The following is a 12,727-nucleotide window of genomic DNA, read 5'->3' on the forward strand; positions in this document are numbered from 1 at the left end:
AATTACACATCCAAGATGATATCATCATGCTAATCATGATCTGGCTAATTAGGTTCTTCGAACACACTTGCCGGATATGATTAGTATAGCTGGATTGAGTTATCTGAGATAATTGCGCGTTCAATGAGCTGGTTTAAAAGGGGATATGTATCGATAGAAACATTGATCAGCAACGCTGCTATTGGCTGCTCAGCGTGGCCTAAGAGCGGGCTCAGTTTTTCTCCTCAGCAGAGCAAGTTTATTTAGTCGAAGTTTATTCTGAATTTTAATGTTTAATCAAAACGCCAGGGAACACCTCAAAGTCTGCAAAAGCCAGGAGAGAGGGCTGGCAAAAAGTAGCAGACAATTTAAATCCATTTGAAGTGGCCATGTTAGATGTTTTTATCACTTATTAGCCTATATTTTTGTATTTTAATAATTGCATAATTACTTTGTTCATTGTAATGTCAGAGTCACCACACTAGAACATGGAAACAAATAAAATTGAAGTACAAAAATATTCTACATAATGGTAATTTTTAGTTATATTATAGTCTCTTTTATAAAAGGCACTGATAAATAAATGGTTGTCTGTTTATAAAAGCAACCAAGAAAAAGGCTGAGAAAAAAGAAAAGAAAAGATCTTAGTAGCCTACACTGTAAAATAATTTTTGCTGCATTAAATTAAGGCCATATAGTCATTTAAACTGTTAAATCTTGAGTAATGATGAATTGCTTTGACTTGTGAAAGTGAAAACTGATAAACTTATGTTAATGTACAAATATTTTGCCATGAGTTATTGATCACATTTTTTCAGAGTGTAGTTCATTTTAATGACATTGTGTTTTCCTCTTTTGTGCACTTTTACATAATACACCAACACTTGTATCTGTTCCCAAGAAAGTGGTGGCTGAAATATGTGCAGTAAGTGGACATTTTCTAATTTTCCAAAGGAAAGAATGTATAAGACTCTGTAATGTCCATTTGTTTCCATTTCACTGGACAGTGAATAAACCCTCTCAGATAACTGTCATATGGAGGAACTAGCCTATCTGCAAGTGCATAAATAACTTTACTTAATTTATACTTGTATGCTTTATGGCTGCAATATAAGTTGCAGGATTCCACATCTAGCACAGACAGAGGAGACATAGGCCTACAGGTGGGCAGTGTATAGCCAACTTTTCCTTTTTATTTGTTGCATGAGGCATGTGTCTAATATCTCTTGTTGCAGGCACTTGAGCACAGTTCTTTTTACAAAGAACAATTGAAATAAAACTCAAGGAACTAAGCATATTTGTATTTTATTAAACATTTAATGAAAAGTTGTTGTTTTTTTGTGTGGCAATGTTGTGTAATATGGCACATGCAACAATGTCACAGGCCCTGTCAGGTGTGCAACCCTCAGACTTTTCAGACACTGAAATCTTCCCTTTAGTTAGCCAAAGTTCATTTCATTGTGTGCCCTTGTCCTGGCTAGAGCTGCATTAACTGGTTTGGGTCAGGGAATGGGGTCATAAAACACCTGTCTGCAGACAGGAACATGTCATAATCACCTATGAAAAAATGCAGTTCTGTTAGGATCAGCATAAGTGTATGTAATACAGTGAGCTTGATATTTAATTGTGGAACTTTCCTTACCACTTTCAAATGCATAAATGTGAATCTCTGAAAATTCTTAAGTCATGCACAGATACTGGCCATTTTGCTTTCACATTTGTGATCTGGAAGATTTTAGTCAACTGCCTTTTTATTTTATTTGATATAATATCACTAATCTGGAATATTAAGAATCACAATAGTAACTGGGCTGCACATTTACATTGTGAACCCCCTTTCTGTTCACATAATCCCCTTCATTGAGGCCTTGATGGCAGTCTATGGTCTAGCCTATAGTCTATGGTACCAATCATGTTAGTGAAGCCTGAGTGACATATACTGTAATCGGCATGGTCATGATTGCATGATCTTTATAAAAAATTATGATAGCCAAAAAAAAAAAAAAAACTTTAAAAAAAACTGCTTTACAACATTGGGTCTAAAGTGGCTTGGAAATGCCACTAAAAAACCTAAAACTGTTTTTTAAACTCCGAATGACAAGACAGACAGCACTTTCCATCAAGTTCTCCGCATCTCCAATAGTGTAAAGGAAAGAGCCACTCGCAAATAATCTAAGGGCAATGCAAACAGTTTGTGCTGTAGTTAATGCCCGACTCCGACAAGTCGAAAATATATGTGCGTTTCCAACAAATTAATAATGTAAACGACAATCTCATGAGTCACGAGAAAAAAAAAAAAATCTCAGAAAGTGCACCATCGTGCTGCGCTGGACTTCCCGTATCAGCTCCGCTTCTGAAGCCGCAGTTTAATCCTGTTAACATGAAATAAGCCTGCTCCCGAGCAGGTTTAAGCTTACAGACCTGTTGCTATGACAGCAAGTCCAGGATGAGCGTCGAAGAACCAAACAATCTAAGATCATGCCAAATCGCCAACAATCAAATCCAGCTAACTGAGTTAGTGACGTACGAAGAACGGGCCCCAGTTCTCATATAATGGTGTCAATGCAGGTAGATCAATAATATTGTTGAATATTACATTAAATATGATGGTTTTGATATAAATGTGGTGATTATCTCTAAGATGGACACCCAATTATATATATGATATTTACCATCTGAATCTAACCATGTCATGTCAACAAATGGAAAAGTCAGCCAGATATTTATTATCATGTTAATTATTGTGCCTTTGCGCTTTTTACCCCAAATACCATACTTTTACATATTTTTTTTTCAGTTATTGAAAAACTGTTGCTTTAATTACCTTGAACAAAACTGAAAATCATTAATAAGACCTTTGTATGCAATAATTTTAGTGATTCTCATTTGCTACTTCAATCTGGAACATAAAAAATAAAAATAAAAAATAAAATATTAGATCAAATTAGCACAGAATCAACTTTGCGCTGATGTCCGCGATCACATCAAGGATCAGACAAATTTCCACAAGTGCTGAAGCAAGATTTTGTGCCGTCAAGGGGTTTAGAGGAAAATCAAACCAAAGAAGCCTTTTACACTAGTGCGTTTTTAGCCCATTGTACCCCACTTTATCTACTTTCTCGTAATAGTTAAACAAATCAAGTGCAAAATATGTTGAACAACATATACTGAAGGTTTGATCCAGATCAAAACCAACATTGGATTACATAATCTAATCCAATTTCATAAACCTTTTTTTTTCTTCTTTTGATCAACCCGTTTTCAAGATTTGATCCACTCCAAAATGCAATCAGACTACTTTTGAACAGACACCATCTTCTTATCAGATATGCTCTGTTTGTCTTTGTGTTGGCAATTTGAAAAGTGATTTTGAGCTTCCACGATTCTGATACCATTGCCATATGAGAAGACTTCCTACTGAGTAGGTAAGTTCGTTAACCAAAGTTAAGTCAAATTTATTTTAGACAAAGTTTAGTCAAAGTCAATTTGTATGCATAAACTCTTTTCTCTGTCTCTGAGCTTGTGAGGTTGAGACATGAGAGCAGAATGAGCACTCAGGGCTTTGGTGCAGGGATGTGTTCAGAATAACAGTGTTTACTCCAGATGCTTTGAAAGTGGGAAAGTGACAGGGCCAGCTGCAAAAAGCAATAAAAACAAATTAAAAGCATTAGCACATACGTGAGGAAACACTGGCTTAGGCAGATGACCGTTTGTGTGTGTGAATGATGGAAGTTGGGGAAAGCCTTTTACTGAACTGATTGGACACACATGCCCCACCAGATCAACCAGAACCAATGTTCTCTGCTTCCTGATCTGTCTGACAGCCGTCAGCCAGAAGAAAATTGAAAGCTTCAACAAGGGGGAGTAGGAACATGAGGATTCAAACCATCTGCCAACAGGACAGCTGTATCATCAGACAGTAAAACACTTAAGGAAGTATAACATTAGCCCCCTGTTCTAAGAATCACACAGTTTATCCATGCTGGCTCACACTTTAAATATGCATTATTTGCAGAGCTATCACAGCCAGGATGTAGAGAATGTTAATTCTAAAGAGAGAGAGAGAGAGAGTGGGTGAGGAGGGGGGTTGATGACATACTTAAACATGCTGAATAAGTTAACATTTCATTTGTTGTTATGTGCATGCTTGCATTTTGCCTGAAACTCACGGGGGAGTCATGCAGAGAAGAAGTTATCACTGCTCTGAATGATCCAGCTAAACCATGGGATCAGTTGTACAAATAGGTTAATCAGGTTTTACTATGTTTTTAGTTTTCTATGTTTACTACGTTTTTTTTTCTTCTTTTTTTCAAAGCAACATTAGATTGAATCACCCCGATACAGATTCAAACTAGAATAGTATGTGTGGGGTGTCATGCTTACTATTTACTATTAATAGTTTTTATTTGAATTGTTAGAAACTACTTTTGACTAGTTAATCTATGATGATTGTGTCATCATCATTAATATACAGTGATAAAGTCAGTCAGTCAGTTTTAAAAAAAAATGTTAATACAGTGATACATTTTATATACAGTGATAAATGACAGTTCAAATGAAATATTTTTGTTTTACTGTATACTGACAGAATTTTTTTTGGAATTGTATTATAGGGACTAATAATAAAAATAATAAACTGAACTGAAAGGTTTATTAGGTAACCTAATGTCAGTTAATTAATGTTGAAATACACTGATAATGTGTCCTGGGATTTGTCCCAGAATCGTTTGATTTTGGTTCATTCACACTGCCAGTGATTTTCTGGAACCATGTGTGTGCGTTAACACACATCCCGTAAAGATCCCGTAAAGAAGTAAATGTTGAAATTAATATTAACTAAGATTAATAAATGCTGAAGAAGTATTGTTCATTCTTAGTTCATGTTATCTATGGTACCTTACACATGAACTAAGAATGAACAATACTTCTTCACCATTTATTAATATTAGTTAATATTAATTTCAACATTTACTAATACGTTATTAAAATCAAATGTTGTGTTTGTTATAGTTAATGCACTGTGAACTAACATGAACAAACAATGATATTTTTATTAACTAACATTAAAGGGTAACAGAGTTTATTAAAAAGAAAGATTTTGAACAACTCACGTCCGCCAGCATTTTGTCAGTCAAAAATAGTCGATCTCCGAATGCGAATGAACTGACTCTGAATTTTTGTATTGTTTCTTATATGAGGATCCTTTTTCAAATACAAGGTCAATATTGATTTTCACTAACGACAAAACAAATTATCCGAATTTATATGGAACTAAGCTTTAGGAGCTTTCCATCTACTCTCCTCCCTGTTACGTTGAATTCGTGGATCGACTATTTTTGACTGACAAAATGCCGGCGGACACAGCTACAGTGAGTTGTTAAAAAAAAAAAAAAAAATTTTTTTTTTAAAACATGTGTATTGTTTGTGCTGTTTTATGTCACTTCAAATAAAATCAATCAGATTTCAGAATCCTTATTTATTTTGCACAACTGGGCCCAGAGGATGAGAACTCACCTGTAGGCTTGACAACATTTCATAAAATCATCACAGCAATGTGTTTGAAAGGTCTGCTCACCATGCAGCATCTGTCAGAGACTTTTGATTATAAACTGATTGGACAGAAGATTTCTGGGAGCAAGAGGTTGTGTGGCTCTGTCCTGGCAACATCTGTATGCACATAGGTGGCATTAACTAAAATTGGTTGCAGATAGAGCATAATGGTAATGAAGGATTGGCATGCAAAAGACAGCTTCCGTCCTACATTGGATGTTTGATTTTCCATCTGTTTCTGGTTGAGGAGGAAGGAATGGCTGAAAAAAAGGTAAAACTGCTGAACTGCAATCAAATTTGACCATTTGAGCTCATCAGAGGAAATATAGCTTGATTTGTGAGAACAGATATAGCAGAAAAAAAGAAAAGGATATAAAACAGTTGGAAAAGCAAAAGTGCAAAATACACAATTTTGGACACAAATCTAACATAAAAATTTGTTTGCTCCAAGCAAGGCTTAATAATGAGAAAAACAGCTCAAAAAAAAAAAAAATGATATATATATATTTAAAGAAAATTAAAGCACATGTAATAACATAAAAGAGCACGGGTGTCACATTAAAACTGATTTACAAACTTTTTCTTTTTCTGATTCTGTTCCATAATTCCACAGCACCACCATGAGGCAAAAGGGATATTTACACAGGTCTGATGAAGTTTTGAACTTTTTACATTTATATAACAGACTTTTGATACAAGCACACAAAACATAAAAATGCCTTAAAATCTGACACATTTCAAGCACAAAAAATCGTCAAGTTAAGACCTGGGCCCGTATTCATAAAGAATCTTAAAGGAGAACTCTGTAACTCTAGCGAACTCTAGTCACTTCTTCGCTGATTTTCCCTTTTGTTGTCGCATGTTTTCCCCACGAGCTCCCCCTACAGCTGTGGGGGGGCGTATATTTCACAACACAGTCGTAAAAAACTCACTTGCGGCGGCCTCCTCCCCCTCTCTACCGCTGCTCATGTGCGTTTGTTTTGATCGGAGCAAGCCAACTGTATCGCGTGGAGCTATGTCTACCGAGGTGGGTAATCTGGTAATACATCATACATGCGTGTGTGTTTATGTCGAATTGCCGTAAAGCAATTTGTGTTTCGCGCTCGTTCTCGTTCTAGTTCTCGCTTCTCACGAGACTTCCAATTTCACTTTGCCGGGACGGCAGTGCGCAAGTTGCAAGGTTGGTTTTCCGCCTGGGAACGCTGGGGGGAGCGAGGAAAGTCACCAATATCACCAGAACAGGTTGTTTAACCATCCAAATGATTTCTAGACAGTTTTATTAAGTTAAAAAAGTTACCACGTTCTCCTTTAATGCAAAGAGTAGCTCCTAGTGACAAAATTCTAAGAAACATCTTAGAAATGTGGGCGTTTACTCTTAAAATTAAAGAAAAAATCCTCGTAAAGAAAAAAGTATTTCAGAAAGCATCTTAACCCTTAAAAGAGGTCTTAAGGTCAAAATTGTTAGGAGCACGGACGAGGACTTTTAAGAGGCTTAAGAGTTTCTTTAGCAGAGGAGAAAATGGCAGAAAGACGTAGAGGGAGAATGTGTTGCAGACAATGAATAACAGTGAGTTAATAAGACGCTATAGATTAGATCGTGCAGGGATCATGTTTGTGACTGATCTTATTAGAGACACGCTAATTGTTAAAGAGGAGGTCAGCAGTGCCATCTGCTGGACAACTATATTATCCATCCAACAAATATACTAATAAGCGACATAGTGATCATGCCCCGATCACGCTGTCATGCCCCGATCACGCTGACGGACAGCCAATCACATCGTAGCATTGGTCAAATGACCGTGCGCATAACTTTTTTGTTTCGTTTTCGCCTTATCGTTGAGAGATGGTTCGTGTGTTGTTTTTTGTTCCCAATTCCTGCCAGATTTGTGTGCGTCAATGACTCAAAGTAAGTGTTAATTCATCTTACATATATTGCTGTTGCTACTGATCAAGATTAATCTCTGAGTTGTTTATATGTAAGATAGAGAGATGCACGAAAGACCCGCGGCTCTGTGTTGTGTAAACAGTATTGCATTATGTGAACTTGTTTATGCTATTGTAGCATATTTCAGCCTAATACAAATGTTAGTTAGATTAGATGTAGGATGAACCAGTCAACTGTACACTTTAATGTATATTGACCTGTATGCATATATGTAGATTTGGTTCATAAAGCCAATAAGTTTAAGGATTCACATTATTTATGTATATTGTGTTACAATGTCATGTACAGCTTTACATCTGTTATGTTATCTGGTAATTTACATGTGGTAATGTTGTGTTATCCTAGACTCACTTAATTTATGTCATTTATTTCTTCTTTCCTTCGTTTAGACCACACACACTATTGCAATGTAACCAGTGAACTTGATGGACATTAAAGTCATTCAAATGGGTTCCCTGTCTCGGTGTTCTTACCGACACACCATGGCGATGACCAATTCTACTTAATAACCAGTCCACCTTCATTACAAAATTGGTCCTTCGAGCCGGATCCAGGTCATTACCATGGCAACTCCAGAGTCGGCGATGTCAAAGTCTGCTCCTGCCTCATCCCGCCGTCCACAAAGAGCAATTCAGAGGCCTGTTTACCTAGATGATTACGTGCTCGACTATGCTGGGAACCCATCAGGACAGGCTGTTAGACCTAAAGAGAAGGTAATTGTGGCTTCAACACCCATCTCCTCTTACCAGCCATTCGGAACAGCTGGTTCATCAGAGGACTTTATGCTGCAAATAATGGAAATTACTAAGCAGCAGAGCGAGACTGCTAGGCGCCAAACAGAACTATTGGAGAAAGTCCTGCTACACAGCACTCCTCAAGCATCTGCTCACTCCTCACAAGCATCATCCCGGCATCAGACACCTAGAGCCCAGATCCTGAAATCAGTGGAAAAGGGACAGTTGATATCCGATGTCTGCTCGAATCGTCATCCTTGGCCACAGCCTGCCAAACCCCAACCTGCTTTCTTTGAGGAGCTTTCACAAGTATTGAGGAAAACCCAAATCAGAGACACTCCTTTCCAGTCACCACCTCCTGTGAGTAGAGAGACTACCCTGTCGGCGCACCAGTACGCCTCACCATGCAGCAGTTCTCCGTCAGACCCCATCAGAACCCAGGTGCACAACAGAGAAGAGCCCTGGATGAAACCATTGCCTCCTTATCCTGAACAGAGGCCGAGCCCGACAACCCAGCTTCCTTTCTATCAAGTATCAGCCACAGAGGCCTTTCCAGTACACAGGCAGTTTGCTTCAGAGTCTGAGCCGATGCCAAGAACTGTGTACCCAGTTACAACATCTCAGCTTAGGGCTGAGGTTCTACCCTACACTTCCCATCCCTCATCATACTGGGCTCCAACAGTAGAAGGCCCAACCTTCCCAGATTTTATTAAAGAAGACAGAGCTCAGTACGTGGAACTTAGGATCGCTCTGGACAACCTGCTTCACCCACAGTTACCAGAGCATTATAAGTACTTAAGCATGTGAAGGTGCCTAATGGTCACAGACTGGTGTTAGCACATGCAGAGTCAGTCATGCCTTACACTAACGCCCTGCAAGCCCTTGACAGAAGGTATGGTCGTCCCTACCAGTTCGTACTGAAGGAAATAGAGACTTTGGAGAGCCTGCCGCCTATCCGTGCCGGTGACGAACGAGCATTCGACGACTTTTCCCTCAGAGTCCAAGCAATAGTCGGCATGCTCAAAGCCCTAAAGGGGGACGGGATTGAAGAACTGCACAGTGGGTCAAATGTGAAACGTCTTTTGAATCGTCTTCCTCGTTCACAACAAACTCAATTCAGGAGGCATCACCTCAAGAGAAACCCAGACAAGACTAAGTTCTCCCTCCTCGAATTTGCAGATTGGCTGCAGCTAGAAGCTAACTGTATGGAATTTGATCCAACTGACGAGACAGGGACCACAAAGCGAGATCTAAGGGTAGCATTTCGAGGACAAAGTAAACACACCACCATATTGCATGGCGTGGAACAAAGACAAGTCATAGAACCAATAACCAAACCCAAGGCAGTTCATCTTAAAGTACCCACCAAGCCCAAAGCCATTTGTCCATACTGCAGTGCTGAACATTACCTTAGCCAATGTACCACATTCACAGCATTAACCAAAGAGCAAATGGTTGGCTGGATCAAAGACAATAAACGGTGCTGGAAATGCGCACGTTCCCACATGGCCAAAGACTGTGACCTAAAGAGGCCTTGCCACCTTTGCCAAGCCAAACACCTCTCCATACTCCACGACATCAACCAAAGGAAAGGTGATGTTACCAGTGAGAGCAATAACCTATACAACTCCACCACAGAAACTCTATATTTAGACCAACCTCGATGTGGTGGGAAAGTGTTTCTGAAAGTTGTTAAGGTTACCCTCCATCACCAGCACAAAGCTTTAGACACATTTGCTGTACTTGATGATGGCTCAGAGCGCACCATTTCGCTCGACTCGGCTGCACAACACCTCGGTTTAAAGGGCAGACCAGAGCAACTGAATTTACGGACGGTGCATCAAGACATCAGGACATTGCACGGTACTTCTGTGAATTTCAGCTTATCCACCCCAAGTAACCCAAGAAAAAAGTTCAACATCCATGGAGCCTTTACAGCAGATCAATTTGGACTAGCAGAATACAACTACCCGGTGAATACCCTGCAGGAAAGGTACAGACACCTCAGAGGGATACCAATACCACCTCTGGTCAAAGCTTGTCCCCTACTGCTTATTGGTTCAGATCATACTGAGCTCATAACCCCTATTGAACCAGTGCGATTGGGCCCACCTGGGGGTCCAGCCGCTATAAGAACTCGTCTCGGCTGGACCTTGCAGGGCCCCTCCAAGCATCTGCAGGATCAACTCCCAGTCTCACAATGTCTGTTCACATCTAACTGTTCCCCATCTGCAGAACTGTTTCATCAAATTGAAAGGTTATGGCAGATGGACATCCTGCCTTATCGCAGTGAAAAGATGGTGATCAGGTCACAACAAGACCAAGAAGCATTGAATATGCTGGAGACACAGACAGTGCGAGTGAAAGTGGATGGAATTGAACGATACGCCTCTCCACTTTTGAGAGTTAAAACCATGCCTCTGTTACATGCTCCAAAGGATGCTGTGATGGGCCACCTCCGTAACACTGAACGTCGGTTAGCTAAAGACCTGCCATTGGCTAACAAGTATCAAGAAGAGATCCAAAAACTGGAGAAAGCTGGTTATGCCATTAAAATACCACCTCAAGAGGCAGCCCAGTCTACAGAATCATGGTATCTGCCCCACCATATTGTGACCCACAATGGGAAACATAGAGTGGTGTTTAACTGCTCGTACACCTTTAATGGGGACAATCTAAACAAGCAGCTATTACCTGGACCTACGCTGAGCCCCTCTCTCCTTGGAGTGTTAATCCGCTTCAGAGAACATCGGGTGGCCATCAGTGGAGACATAAAGGGGATGTTCCACCAGATCCGGTTGCTCCCCAAAGACAAACCCCTTCTAAGGTTCTTGTGGCGGGACCTAAAGCCTGGGAACCCACCGGACGTGTACCAATGGCAGGTCCTTCCATTTGGCACAACCTGTAGCCCCTGTTGTGCGACATTTGCATTGCAGCAACACGTTCTCACCCATTGCCAGCAGGGTGATAAGAGAAGACAATCAGTTGAACGCTGTTTTTATGTTGACAACTGTTTACAGAGCACTCCATCCTCAGTTGAAGCCCGTGAGCTAATCAATGGATTAAGGTCCTTACTGGTTTCAGGTGGGTTTGAAATCCGTCAGTGGGCGAGCAATGAGGCCTCCGTGATTAGTCATCTCCCCAAAGAGGCTAGATCAGAAAACACTGAGTTGTGGATTTCCCGCAGTCAATCAGACCCTCAAGAAATGACCCTGGGATTAAACTGGCATTGCGTACCAGACACCCTACATTACCGCCACCGTCCTCTATCCTACCATGAGGTAACAATGAGAAACATATACCGGGTCCTCGCCAGCCAGTACGACCCCTTGGGTTACATAATACCTTTCACAACCAGGGCCAAAATCCTAGTGAGACAATTATGGGAGAAAGAACGGGAATGGGACGACCCCCTTCTTCCTTCTGAGCTGCTGCAGGCCTGGCAAAAATGGGAAGCAGAACTGGAACATCTACCACTAATCACTATACCCCGGTGTTATGTGTCAGCCACACTAGATGTCCCAGAGGTGGAACGAGAACTTCATATCTTCTGCGACGCCTCTGAATCAGCCTATGGGTCAGTAGCATACCTCGTACTGAACAGCAAGGTCAAGTTGAGCTGGCATTCGTCCATGCCAGATCCAGAGTATCTCCAAAAAGGCAACAGTCAATACCCAGGCTTGAGCTATGCGCTGCCCTCACTGGAGCACAGTTAGCCAAACTACTCCATAATGAGCTCTCACTGGAAATCGGGAACACATTCTTGTGGAGTGACTCAACAACAGTACTCACCTGGCTGAAATCAGAGTCCTGCAGATTCAAAGTTTTTGTAGGAACCAGAGTAACTGAGATACAAGAACTTACCGAAGGTCATTGTTGGCGCTATGTAGATTCAGAGAGGAACGCTGCAGATGACATTACACGTGGCAAAACCTTGCTTGAATTATCCCAACCTAATCGATGGAGTAAGGGGCCTGACTTCCTTTACCTACCACCTGAATCATGGCCAGAAAATCCTCCCATTGTACTGAATGAGGACCCTATTGAGCTTCGTAAAGCAAAGTTTTGTGGCCTCACTTTGACTGATCCTGTAACACCACTCCCAGATGCGACCCAGTTCTCGACTTTTGAGGAACTCCTGGAAGCTACCTCCAGATCCCTGCATGAGGCGACGGGAAAAACAGGTGACCCCAGATCACTGGAGTACCAGCAGGCTGAAACAGACCTATTACGGAAAGCCCAATTAGACAGTTTTCCAACAGAATACCAGGCTCTTACAACTGGTAAGCCAATCCCTTCATCTAGTCGTCTGCTCACATTGTCACCAGAGTTAGATAAAACGACTGCGCTCATCCGTGTAGGAGGACGACTACGTCAAGCTACCCACTTAAGTTACAGTACAATACATCCCATAGTCTTGGACCCAAAACACCCTATAACTCGCCTCCTCATTAAGCAATACGATACCAAACTCTGTCATTCTGGTCCAGAAAGGATATTCGCAGAAATGCGAAGA

The 12,727-nt window shown here is 40.7% G+C and overlaps 1 long non-coding RNA gene across 1 annotated transcript in view; it reads right to left on the reverse strand.

Moving 5' to 3' along the window:
* LOC309505165 overlaps window positions 1-12,727 on the reverse strand; it is a 58,474-nt gene that overhangs the window by 26,950 nt on the left and 18,797 nt on the right. The window lies entirely within an intron of this gene.

Source organism: Leuciscus leuciscus (genome assembly GCF_965113295.1).
Source record: "Leuciscus leuciscus genome assembly, chromosome: 8".
NCBI classification, from domain to species: domain Eukaryota; kingdom Metazoa; phylum Chordata; class Actinopteri; order Cypriniformes; family Leuciscidae; genus Leuciscus; species Leuciscus leuciscus.